The sequence below is a fragment of the Anastrepha ludens genome, chromosome 2 (assembly GCF_028408465.1).
Source record: "Anastrepha ludens isolate Willacy chromosome 2, idAnaLude1.1, whole genome shotgun sequence".
Lineage (NCBI taxonomy): Eukaryota > Metazoa > Arthropoda > Insecta > Diptera > Tephritidae > Anastrepha > Anastrepha ludens.
Window position 1 is genome coordinate 21,903,749 of NC_071498.1, and position 11,826 is coordinate 21,915,574.

At 39.7% G+C, this 11,826-nt stretch overlaps 1 long non-coding RNA gene across 1 annotated transcript; it reads left to right on the top strand.

The window, feature by feature from the left end:
• The first annotated feature begins 5,795 nt into the window (after positions 1 to 5,795).
• LOC128864811 (uncharacterized) lies at positions 5,796 to 11,238 on the top strand. The gene is made up of 3 exons (XR_008454718.1): positions 5,796 to 6,000; positions 10,843 to 10,901; positions 10,972 to 11,238. It is a non-coding gene; the product is annotated as an uncharacterized LOC128864811 (long non-coding RNA).
• The last annotated feature ends 588 nt before the right edge of the window (positions 11,239 to 11,826 follow it).

Consider the following 11,826-nt stretch of genomic DNA (forward strand, 5'->3'; position numbering starts at 1 on the left):
CGTAGTAATTTAGAAAGGATAATGGATAGTCCTTCCAAGAATACATAAGCAAACAAAGAAAAAGGTTACACAGGGTTAAGTGCGCCCTTGGGGAGATCGACCCAAATCACCTATTTCTATTATGTTTTAGCCGAGGTACATTCCCGTTTGTCTGGCAGCCGGACTACAAACCCGAGGCTACAATCAAGGGATACACACGGTCGGACACAGGCAGAAATACACAGTGACACAGGTAGAAAACACGGTTGTTGGCAAGCAAGCAAGGCGGTCAGTTAGACTTAGTTGTTGGCAAGTAACCATCGAGAGCAAGCAGAGGAGTTATTGAGAAACGTTATTTGGGTAAAAACGTAACAATTATTCAGCGTGTAGAAGTAGAAGATGAAGTGCTGAAAATAATTCAAACAAGTTGTGTTGAGACTTTTATTTAATAATCCAGTGATCGAAACCAGAGGAGTAATAGAGACGTTATTTGGGTAAAAACGTATCAAATTCGTATCAATATGTTTTTTACTTAATGTTAAGTTAATTTATTTCTAGTCATCGTATACTTATTTACTTTGAACACATAGTCCGATTGGAAGAGTTCTAAAAAAATCAGTGATGAGATGTTTACATACATAGATATAAAGAGAACAACGTTATTCAGTGTAGTGGGCATCCTTTTTTTATTGGTTAGACATATCCGTTTTATTAAAGCGCAGCGGATTAGACGCATTGGCCATATCATAAGAATGCGCAACGAAAGAATCCAAAAAAGGGTGTTTACTTTGCGTCAATTCGAGTAAGAAAGAGAGGCCGACCAAGAAAGAGATGACTTGATGATGTCGAAGCAGACTTAAAAGTGATGAAAGTTCGTAATTGGAGAAATGAGGCAAGAGAGAGACTGAATTGGAGGAGGATTGTTGATGAAGCTATGGTCCACCACAGACTGTGAAGCTAAAAGAGAGAGAGAGAGGGAGATATCCAACAGCAGGTCTGTTATATGAAAAATCGTAAATGAACAATCGAAACTATTGTGGGAACACAGATGAAAGCGTCGTACGGGAACACACCTATACCTATCAGTGTGGCCACACTGATTTCATTATTCATTTTTATTCACTATTCAACTGAATTTAACGTCGTTATGAATTCGAAGAATTAGATGATTCGAGAAGCGTTCTTACAACTAATATACAAGACACATAAAAATTAGAGTTCTTTTACAAGTTAATATATTTATCTTAATCTTGAGTTTTCATAGGAAATAAAGCGTGTTAATTTTAATATAAAAGTATATGTGGAGTTTTATTCCCCCACATAATTGGTGACCCCTACAATTTATCAACACGCATCATGGAAACAGGGCAAACAGACATTGAGAAAACTGGCGATACTGACCCCGTCGTACGCAGCGGAGCGTCCAACGAAGAATTTTTCGAAGCAATTAATACCTCCCAGCTACAAACACCCTTGACCGCACACATTGACCGGTTCGAACGATTGGAGCTGCCACCGTTTTGGAGCCAACAAGTCCAATTATGGTTTGCCGCAATCGAGGCGCAGTTCCAGCTCAGGAAGATCACAGCGGATGCAACGAAATACTATGCAGTAGTCGCCCGCCTTGACCAAGACGCGCTTATGATTGTGGAGAACATCGTTGCGAACCCACCCTTATCAGATAAGTATATTGCGCTAAAGGAGGCTCTGGTCAACCATTTTGAAATTCCGCAGGAGCGCAGGTTCAAAATGCTGCTGTCTGGAATTGAGTTGCGGGAACGACGCCCTACTGAACTGTTGGCAGAAATTAATCGGCTTGGAGGAAACAATCTGGACCCAGCATTCGTCCGCTCGATGTGGCTGGATCGACTTCCTCTACAGATTCAATTAGCACTCACCGCCACTGGTGAACAGGACAATGCTAAACTCGCACAGACAGCAAACAGGCTTATGGCAATTCAGCGTGACTCCGAAAACCACTGCGTAATGCCAATCGCCCGAGAGACTGTCGCCAGCAGTGGGATACAGAAGCAACTGGACGAGCTAGCTAAGCAGATCGAGAAACTATCACAGAAAGTTAACAGATCGACAGTGGGCGATGACAGCCAGAAACGCTTCAACAACTCGACCAACGTATCTCGCAGCACCACCGACAATACCTCAACATCCACGTGCTATTATCATCGGAGATTCGGCGAAAGTGCCAAAAAGTGTACGCAGTCTTGTGCTTTTCAGGGAAACGCCAATCGCCCCCAGTAGACACGGCGGATACTGGTGGCAAGTCAATTCCTCGTCGATTATTTGTATACGACCGTACAACAGGTACGAAATTCCTCGTCGATACCGGCGCGGATATTTCGGTTACCCCACCTTCGCGCCAAGACCAAACAACACCAACACAGTTTCGACTTCAAGCTGCAAACGGCAGCAAAATAGAAACGCATGGTGAGAAGGTCATCGTGCTCAACATCGGCTTACAGCGACCGATCCGTTGGATTTTCCGCATCGCTAAGGTGCCTTATCCGATCATAGGTGCAGATCTCATTCACGCTCTCGGGCTAATAGTGGACCTCAAGCGCGGTCACTTAATAGACCCCAACTCAGACTCGCACAGCATAGGATCGTACGCTACGGCTCCGGTCACGGCCATCACAGCACTTACTCAAACCAACAAATTTACAGCCATCCTCAAGGCTTTTCCGGAATTGCTGGGTAATCCTTCCAACCTCACGGCATCCAAGCATTCCGTCAAACACTTTATACCAACCACTGGGCCACCGTGCGTACAACGCGTCCGACAGTTATGCCCGGAGCGCCTGAAAGTGGCCAAGAGGGAATTTGAACTAATGGTCGAGTTGGGACATGCCAGACCGTCAAACAGCCCTTGGGCTAGCCCACTGCACATGGCTAAAAAGAAGAACGGGGACTGGAGACCATGCGGCGACTACCGTAGGCTTAATGAGAAAACCATTCCCGACCGGTACCCGATAGCGCTCTCAATGACTATTCAACAATTTTAGCAGGGAAAGTCATATTCTCCACCATCGACCTTCGGCGGGCATTCCATCATATCCCGGTGGCAGAGGAAGATATACCAAAAACCGCTGTAATAACCCCGTTTGGTTTGTTCGAATTCGTTAGCATGCCTTTCGGACTACGCAACGCAGCACAATCGTTCCAACGTTTCATTAACGAAGCGCTCACTGGACTCGACTTCGTCTATGCTTACATCGACGACTTGCTCGTAGCATCGAGTGATGAACAGCAACACATACAGCACCTCCGATTAGTATTTCAACGGCTCAGCAAATACGGCCTTTGCATTAATGCGGAAAAGTGTGTGTTGGGAGCTGCTGAAGTAGATTTTTTGGGTTATCGGGTAACAGCGCTCGGGTCAGCCCCACTTCCTACCCGAGTCCAAGCACTACGTGACTTTCCCAAGCCTAAAACGATTATTGAACTAAGGAGATTCATCGGATCAATAAACTTCTACAGGCGACACATTAGAAATGCCGCTACAACACAGGCGCCTCTCAACGAATTTCTGAAAGATTCAAAGAAGAATGATCGGAGGCCAGTACCATGGACAGCAGAGGCCGACAAAGCGTTCGCATCTATCAAGGATCAACTCGCAACCGCAACTTTACTGGCACACCCTTCACCATCCGCTGAACTTCGTATCACTTGCGACGCATCCAGCACCGCTTTAGGGGCGGTATTAGAGCAAAATAACAATAACGTTTGGCAGCCGCCAAACAACAAACAACAATGTAGCAGACACGTTTTCTCGCGTGGAGACTATGCACATGCCAGCAGTGATCGACTACGACGAACTATCGCACGCCCAGGCTTCGGACGAAGAGTTACAGTACCTGTTGACTCACAATGAAACATCGCTTAAACTGCAATCACTGATTTTTGGTCCTAATAGTCAGACTGTGTTCTGTGACGTCTCAACCAACAACATCAGACCATTCGTGCCAACATCGCTACGCCGAAAGATCTTTGAAGCCCTACACAACCTCGCACACCCCAGCGGCAGGGTAACAGTCAAAATCATAGCTCAACGGTATGTGTGGCCATGCATGAATAAGGATGTAACTCAGTGGGCTCGCGAGTGTGTTCCCTGCCAGCGCTCCAAAGTAGGTCGCCACGTACATCCGATTCCTGCCGAATTTCCTAGCCCAGACGAGAGATTCGACCACGTCCATCTGGATTTGGTTGGACCTTTGCCGGAATCTCAGGGGTACAGATACTGCATGACTATGGTCGACCGATTCACGAAATGGCCCGAAGCAGTACCCATTAGAGACATCACGGCAAACACGGTTGCCAATACATTCTACGGTAGCTGGATTGCTCTATACGGATGCCCCAAGCTGCTCACCACTGATCAGGGCACACAATTTGAAAGTGCGCTCTTTACGGCCCTATCTCGCTTAGTGGGTGGAAAACGCATTCGAACCACGGCATACCACCCTGCAGCAAACGGGTTGGTAGAAAGATGGCACCGCACTCTTAAGGCGTCAATCATGTGCCACCAGATTCCACAGTGGACTCAGGTTCTACCATCGGTACTTTTAGGCCTAAGGACCTGCTATAAAGAAGACCTTAAAGCTTCACCGCGGAGTACCTCTACGGAACAACCCTCCGAGTACCAGGTGAGTTTTTTTCAGACGGAGACCCACCAGTGGATTCCCAGTTTTTCCTCGAAGATTTCCGCGCACATATGAGAAGAATCAGGCCAGCTCCAACAACACACCACGGTCGACAGAAAACGTTCTATTTCAAAGAGTTGTCCGCGTGCACACACGTATTTTTGAGAGTCGATGCAAACAAACGACCTCTCGAGCCACCGTACTCAGGTCCGCATAAAGTTATCAAGAGATTGGATGAACGGGTCTTCACCATAGAAGTGAATGGCAGAGAAATAAACGTAAATATCGAACGCCTCAAGCCAGCCCATCTAGCCAGCAGCGAAGTTTTCGACTCTATATCCCACCGACGAGTTCTCATCAGACCAGGGAGTTTGCAGCCTTGCACCTCAACGAGCCTACCCGTACAACACTAGGTGGAAACCCGCTCCACGGGGTAATCTGAGCATTAAACTCAACCTTATCGGTTCCCAGATAAGGCTTTCATTTGGGGGGAGTTGTGTGGGAACACAGATGAAAGCGTCGTACGGGAACACACCTATACCTATCAGTGTGGCCACACTGATTTCATTATTCATTTTTATTCACTATTCAACTGAATTTAACGTCGTTATGAATTCGAAGAATTAGATGATTCGAGAAGCGTTCTTACAACTAATATACAAGACACATAAAAATTAGAGTTCTTTTACAAGTTAATATATTTATCTTAATCTTGAGTTTTCATAGGAAATAAAGCGTGTTAATTTTAATATAAAAGTATATGTGGAGTTTTATTCCCCCACACTATTATCAACAAAATACGAACATAGAATGTTTCAAAATGTGAGCACACCTCAATTTTGTTTTTGTAATTGCCAGTGCATACATAAAGGCGCATAAAAGGATTGCCATCCGTAGAAAAATTGTGTGAGTATTTTAATATTGTTATTTTTAGCAAGAAAATGCGAAAAGCAAAGAATGAGTGGGTTCGAGAATAGGTTGGGGTCAGTGAGTTTTCAACTTCCTAATAATACATTCACATATAAGTAGATGTTCTACTTTTTCGTGCTTAACTCCCAATCCGTAATTAAAAAGCGAGATTTCCCATACAAAATTTCTCTTCCAAAATCTGAGATTATAAAGTAATCCCAGATAATAATCATATTTTAGGACATACAACCCTGTGTCTTCTGTGTAATAGATCATTATTTTTAGTGCAAAGAAAAACGTCAAAGTAAAAACTAAATAAAATGGATAAATGTTGATGACTTTTCCGAGCGTAACTTGAAGCGAGAAGGATAAAGTGATCGTCCAACTTTTTAAGAGCCATCCTTCTTTATGACTACGCCAATCCCGATTAGTTCTTGCTGAAAAGGGAATAGATGTGAGTATCAACACCATCGAACGAATGAAGGAGGCGAACATATCCTACCGTCCCACATCATCAAAGCCACTGCTCTCAGAAAAACACATTGAAAAGCAACAAAACAAAAAAAAAATGGCGTTACAGTATTGGGCTGGCCTTCCCAGTCCCCTGACGCCAAACCCATTGAAAATGTGTGGGGAACTATGAAAACGCATCTTGTCGAAAATATAGTCTACGATTTAAAGCAATTCGTGCGTCAAGTTCGCAAAATCTGGTCCTCTTTGTTGACGAGCTACGCAGAAAACAGAAAAAAGACTTCACAGCTTATTGAGTAATTGTAATTTTGTAGTGATAGATTCTGGATTAATTAGCTTTAGCCGAGAATTACAGGATGGAACAGGCGACTCAAATCGGAGGGAACGTAATGCTTGCTTAAGAAAAATTTTTTGAACGCGTTCTATTCTAAAGGGTGGTTAAATTTCAAGGGCCGATGTTGAATGTGAACCACACCTAAACGTCAATGACACCGGACTTCTTTCTTTGGGGTAAAGGTGTACGTCGATAAGCCAGAAACAATTCAAGAGTTAAAGGATGAGATAATTCGGCACATTAACGGCATAGAACCTCAATTATGCCTCAGCGTTATCGAAAATTGGGACCATCAGATGGAGGTATGCCGCCGAGGCCGCGGCGACTATTTGGCCGATATTTTGTCCCCAACGTAATTGAACCATACCAATATTATCATAATAAAGAGAAATGACAATAATTTCCTAAAAAAAATGTATTTCATTCAAAATCATGACCGGCCCTTGAAACTTAACCACCCTTATTAATCGAGAGTTGATTGTAAGGTCGTAATGGTAACAGCGTACTCTAGGTGAGAACGAATTTTGCTCCACCTTTTATAATCAGTGGTGTTCTTGTAGAGTGGCTTCAGTTTTTTTCCGTTTTGTTGGGATGCACTCCGAACCCTTCCCACCACTATAACCAGCACTGGTGGTGCTTTGTTTGCTATTCTCACTGTGCTATTTTCCGGAGTTTTGGATTATTTTTTAATAACACAGGCCAACAACCAAAAAACTTTTTCGATAATTTTAACTAATTACTTTGTAATTTGGTGTCCTGATTACGAAAAAAATTATTAAGAAGTTATATCACTCATCAATTTTTCACATTTTACAATTAAGTAAAAATAAAGTTTATGTACCAAAATGTATCGGATATATTTCACAGTCCTGCGAGGTACAGTTTCTAAAACGGCTATGGGTGTTTCCTGAAGGTTTTTTTATGCTGAAAACGAATATGACCTTGAAAATGCTCCAGCACGTCAGGATTTTTGGCAATTTGAGGTTAAATAGTCAAAAATGCAGATTTTGGCCATTTTTTTAATTTTTTTTTGAGCAAGGTAAAGTTTTTTTTTAATTTTCCACAACGGCATCGCAAAGTACTAGTCTTCAGCTTTAAAATCCATTTTTAAAAATATTTTTGCGATTAATATGAAAAAAGTTATACTATTTTGAATTCGCCCTTTACAGGGGCGTTAGAGAGTTAGAAAGGTTGAATTTGCATATCTAAAAGTCTCTAATTCAAAATAGAATAACTTTTTTTACATTAATCGTAAAAATATTTTTAAAGAAGGACCTTAAAGTTAAAGAGTAGTACTTTGCGATGCCGTTGTGGAAAATTAAAAAAAAACTTTACCTTGCTCAAAAAAAAAATTAAAAAAATGGCCAAAATCTGCATTTTTTGACTATTTAACCTCAAATTGCCAAAAATCCTGACGTGCTGGAGCATTTTCAAGGTCATATTCGTTTTCAGCATAAAAAAAACTTCCGGAAACACCCATAGCCGTTTTAGAAGCTGTAAAAAAGCGAGATTTTGCAGGCCTGTGTAATTAGTGGTGTGCATTGATTGCTTTATATAGTAGATATAAAAAAACAAAACACTTCAAAACAAGACTAAAAAATAAAGATACCAAGATTTTTTAATTATCAAGTATACCCAACTCTATTTTTACACGGCAGATACGCTCCTTAGAAATACGTGCAAAAAAAAAATCGTGTAAAAAATACATGCGACATATGGTAAATTTGGGGATATGTTCCACAACGTGTAAAATGAAAAAAACTTTAAATATTTTCCCAAAAAAATTTACAAAAGAAATAATAAAGAAATCTGTATAACCCCTTTTATATATATGTATGTACAGTGCACTCGCCATAACTCGAACTAATTAAAACAGGCGCTGTTCGATTTATCGAATTTGTTCGACTTATCAATTGAGTGTGCTATGTTAAAAAAACAGTCATCGATATCGATTTTTTTCAATTAAATTTATTTATTTATTTACATATGGATATGAACATGAATATGTTTAAAATAATTAATTCGTTTCAATATTTTTCATCAAATATTTGGCAGTCTTTGTGTCAGTTACACAAAAAAGTCAGCTTTAACAGAAAAGTTAGGCCGAAAAGAATGCTGTAATGTGTGTTTGTCTTTTCTTGCCTGCAGCAATGTTGAATATGGCTTTTTCACGCAGCAATTGAAGAGTGTTAACCTTTGCGGGGCTTACTTGTTCAGTTGTGGCCCACTGAATTACCTTATTGATAGAGCTAACTGCCTCCTCAGATGATATCCGCTCACATGTCTCAGTTGTGTTGTTAAACTCAGACTCAGAATCACTAGTTTCAATTATTTCTTCTGTGTCGGTAAATTCGGCACCATCATTCCATTTGTTAACATCATGAAGCGTAAATTCGACCTGTAAATTATGTTTTTCATAAAGAAGTCAAAGTTTTAAAACATATATTCCAGTCAGAATACCTGTGGGGCTAAATTGTTAAGCTTATTAAGAATAGAGTCTGTTACTATCTGGTTTTCTTCCAACAATTGTTTTTTTAAAACGCTCAATGGAATATTATCTTCATCAGAGTCGCCTAAGTTATCAAAACTCAAAATGTTTTTCCAACATTTGGATACAGTTTCCTTTTCTAACCGACTCCAAGCTGCATCTAATAAAGTTGCTGAATCTCTTAAATTAATTTTTTTCATAGATTCGGTTATATCGCAATTATTGTTGAAAATGGAAGCCAGTAGAAAATTTCTGTAGTATAGTTTCGTTATACGAATTACATTTTGGTCCATTGGCTGGATCAATGGTGTCACATTCGGCGGCATAAACATAGTTAAAATTAAACCATCCTCGGACTTTAATTCGATTTCGTTGGGATGTGATGGGGCATTATCAATTAGAAGAAGAGCCTTCTCAGGTAGTCCCCCATCTTTCAAATATTTTCTTACCTAAATATTAAAGTCATTTAACTTGGTTAAAAAAATTGTTTTAATGAATCTGGATTTTACCTGCGGCACGAACGAATTATGAAACCAGTCTTTGAAAATCGCCGAAGTCATCCAGGCTGATTTGGAAATTTTGTACTCCACCGGACAGTTAAAATTTTTGAAAACACGAGGATTTCTTGCTTTGCCAATAACGAGAAGTTTAAGCTTATGGTTGCCGGTGGCGTTAGTGCATGCCATAAATGTAAAACGCTGCTTTTCAGACTTTCTTCCCGGTGCTTGTTTTTCCGACAACGAAACATAAGTTTTCTCAGGAAGAAGTTTCCAGTACAATCCGGACTCGTCGGCGTTATAGATTTGGTCGGCACATATCTCCATTTCCTTTATTTTTTCTTGTAAAGCCATTTTGAAAGGGTCTACCAGCTCTGGCTGTGATGACAGTTTTTCTCCAGAAATTTTTAACAAGCGTACTCCATAACGTTTCTTAAAGTTTTGAAGCCACCCGTCACTGGTAAAAAATGTAGAATTTTCTCCACACAACTGGGTATGAAAAGCTTTCGCTTTTTCTTTCAAGATGAGTCCACTTATTGGGTAATTCTTTTTTCTTTGGGACAGAAACCATTTGTATAAAGCGGCTTCCATTTTAGGAAACTCAGAAGCTTTTAAAGTTCTCCTCTTCCCAGGACCCAAAAACGTGTTGTTTACTGCTTTTAAAATTGCCTTATCTTTCTTTTTTATAAGACTTATGGTGGACTTGGCTACCCCATATTCCTTCGCTAGAGAAGTAACACTACGTCCACGTTTAATTTTGTTAAGGACTTCAGCCCTCACTTCAACCTTTTACGATCCATTACTCACGTGCACTGTTACACTACAAATGACAAATTTAAAGCAATTTGGTCAATGCAAGATGTTGTTCCCATAAAACTAACGGGATATTAACGTCGAAATATTCATATGGACAATACACTAGTATACATATAATTTATATACATGTACTATTACATATGTATGTATGTACAAAATGTACATGTTTGAAAAGAATGTGTGTACAAATAAATTTGTTTGTTTGTTCGAGTTATAGCGCTTTAATATTGTTCGAGTTACAAAGAAGTCAATAGGGAAAAAAATGTGTTCGAGTTAGCACGTCGTTCGACTTAGCGGCTATTCGAGTTACCGCGAGTGCACTGTATATACCTTGTGTTGGACTAAAAAATCGAAACTTTTTTAATGGCATATTCTAAAAGTACATCATCTTAAAAATATAAATTCAAAAAATCATAAAGATCGGAGCACTAGAACGAAAGTTATAGACCGTGGAAGCGCGCGACCTTATCCATAAATGAAGTGCACTCAAAAGCTTAGATGCGATTACCTCGAAGTCGTGTTTTTTGAAAATTACCGTCGCGGTGATCATTATTTATCAAAAACTATTTGACCGATTTGCATAAACTTTTTTTTAATTATTCGAAGTTACAACCTCGTGAATCTGAACGGTTCACTTTTTATAAATATTTGCATAGTTCGCTGGATTTAATTTTTTTTTTAATTATTCAGCCGCTCAAAATCGTTTTTTTCGTGCAAAGTGGTTTCGTCATCGAGAAAATTTTTTTTGGGTAAATAAAGCCTTCAGATTCACTAAAAAACATTTTTCTGCAATAATCATTTAATTTTTTTTGATTTCAGTTGAGCTGCTCATGCGCTACCGTAATCACCGCAAGCCTCTTCTAAAAAACGGCGTTTCGGGGGAGGGGCGATACCAACAATAAATAATAAAATTTTTTTAAATAAAAACACCAAAATGTATTGTAGAGTAAGAGTTACCCACATGCTTCATTTGAATAAAAGTTCTAAAACATATTTAAAAAAAAGTATGACAATCGTCCATTTTTAGGGCTCACAAGGTATATAACCCCTTAAATATACGAGTATAAGTATTTATAAAACAAAAGGTATTAATTCTTATTAAAAAAAAAAAAAATAAATTAAAATTAGTGTAAGGTTAAAATTCAACCCATAAGTACAAATCATATAAAAATTCAAAACAAAATTCAATTTTGCAACTATTCAACTTCACAACAAGCGTGCAAATTTATTATGGACCAAAAATGCTACGAGTATCATTTATTCAAAATTAATCACCCTATCGTAAAGTTTATATTTTTTCAAATGGCGGCGTACGTTAGTCATATTTGACACTTGGGAACTAAACAAGTGCAATATACAAACAGACAAGCGTAAAGGTCAAATAAAAAGTTGCATTACTCAAAATCACTTTTTTTGTATTTGTAAAAACTGATTTCGAGGTTGTAGAAGACTTCGTGTATTTAGGAACCAGCATTAACACCGAAAACAATGTCAGCCTTGAAATCAACGTAGAATCTCTCTTGCCAACAAGTGCTACTTTGGACCAAGTAGGCAACTGAGCAGTAAAGTCCTCACTCGACGAACAAAACTAACACTCTACAAGGCTCTCATCATGCCCGTCCTAAAGTATGGCGCAGAAGCTTGGACGATGACAACATCTGATGAAGCGATGCG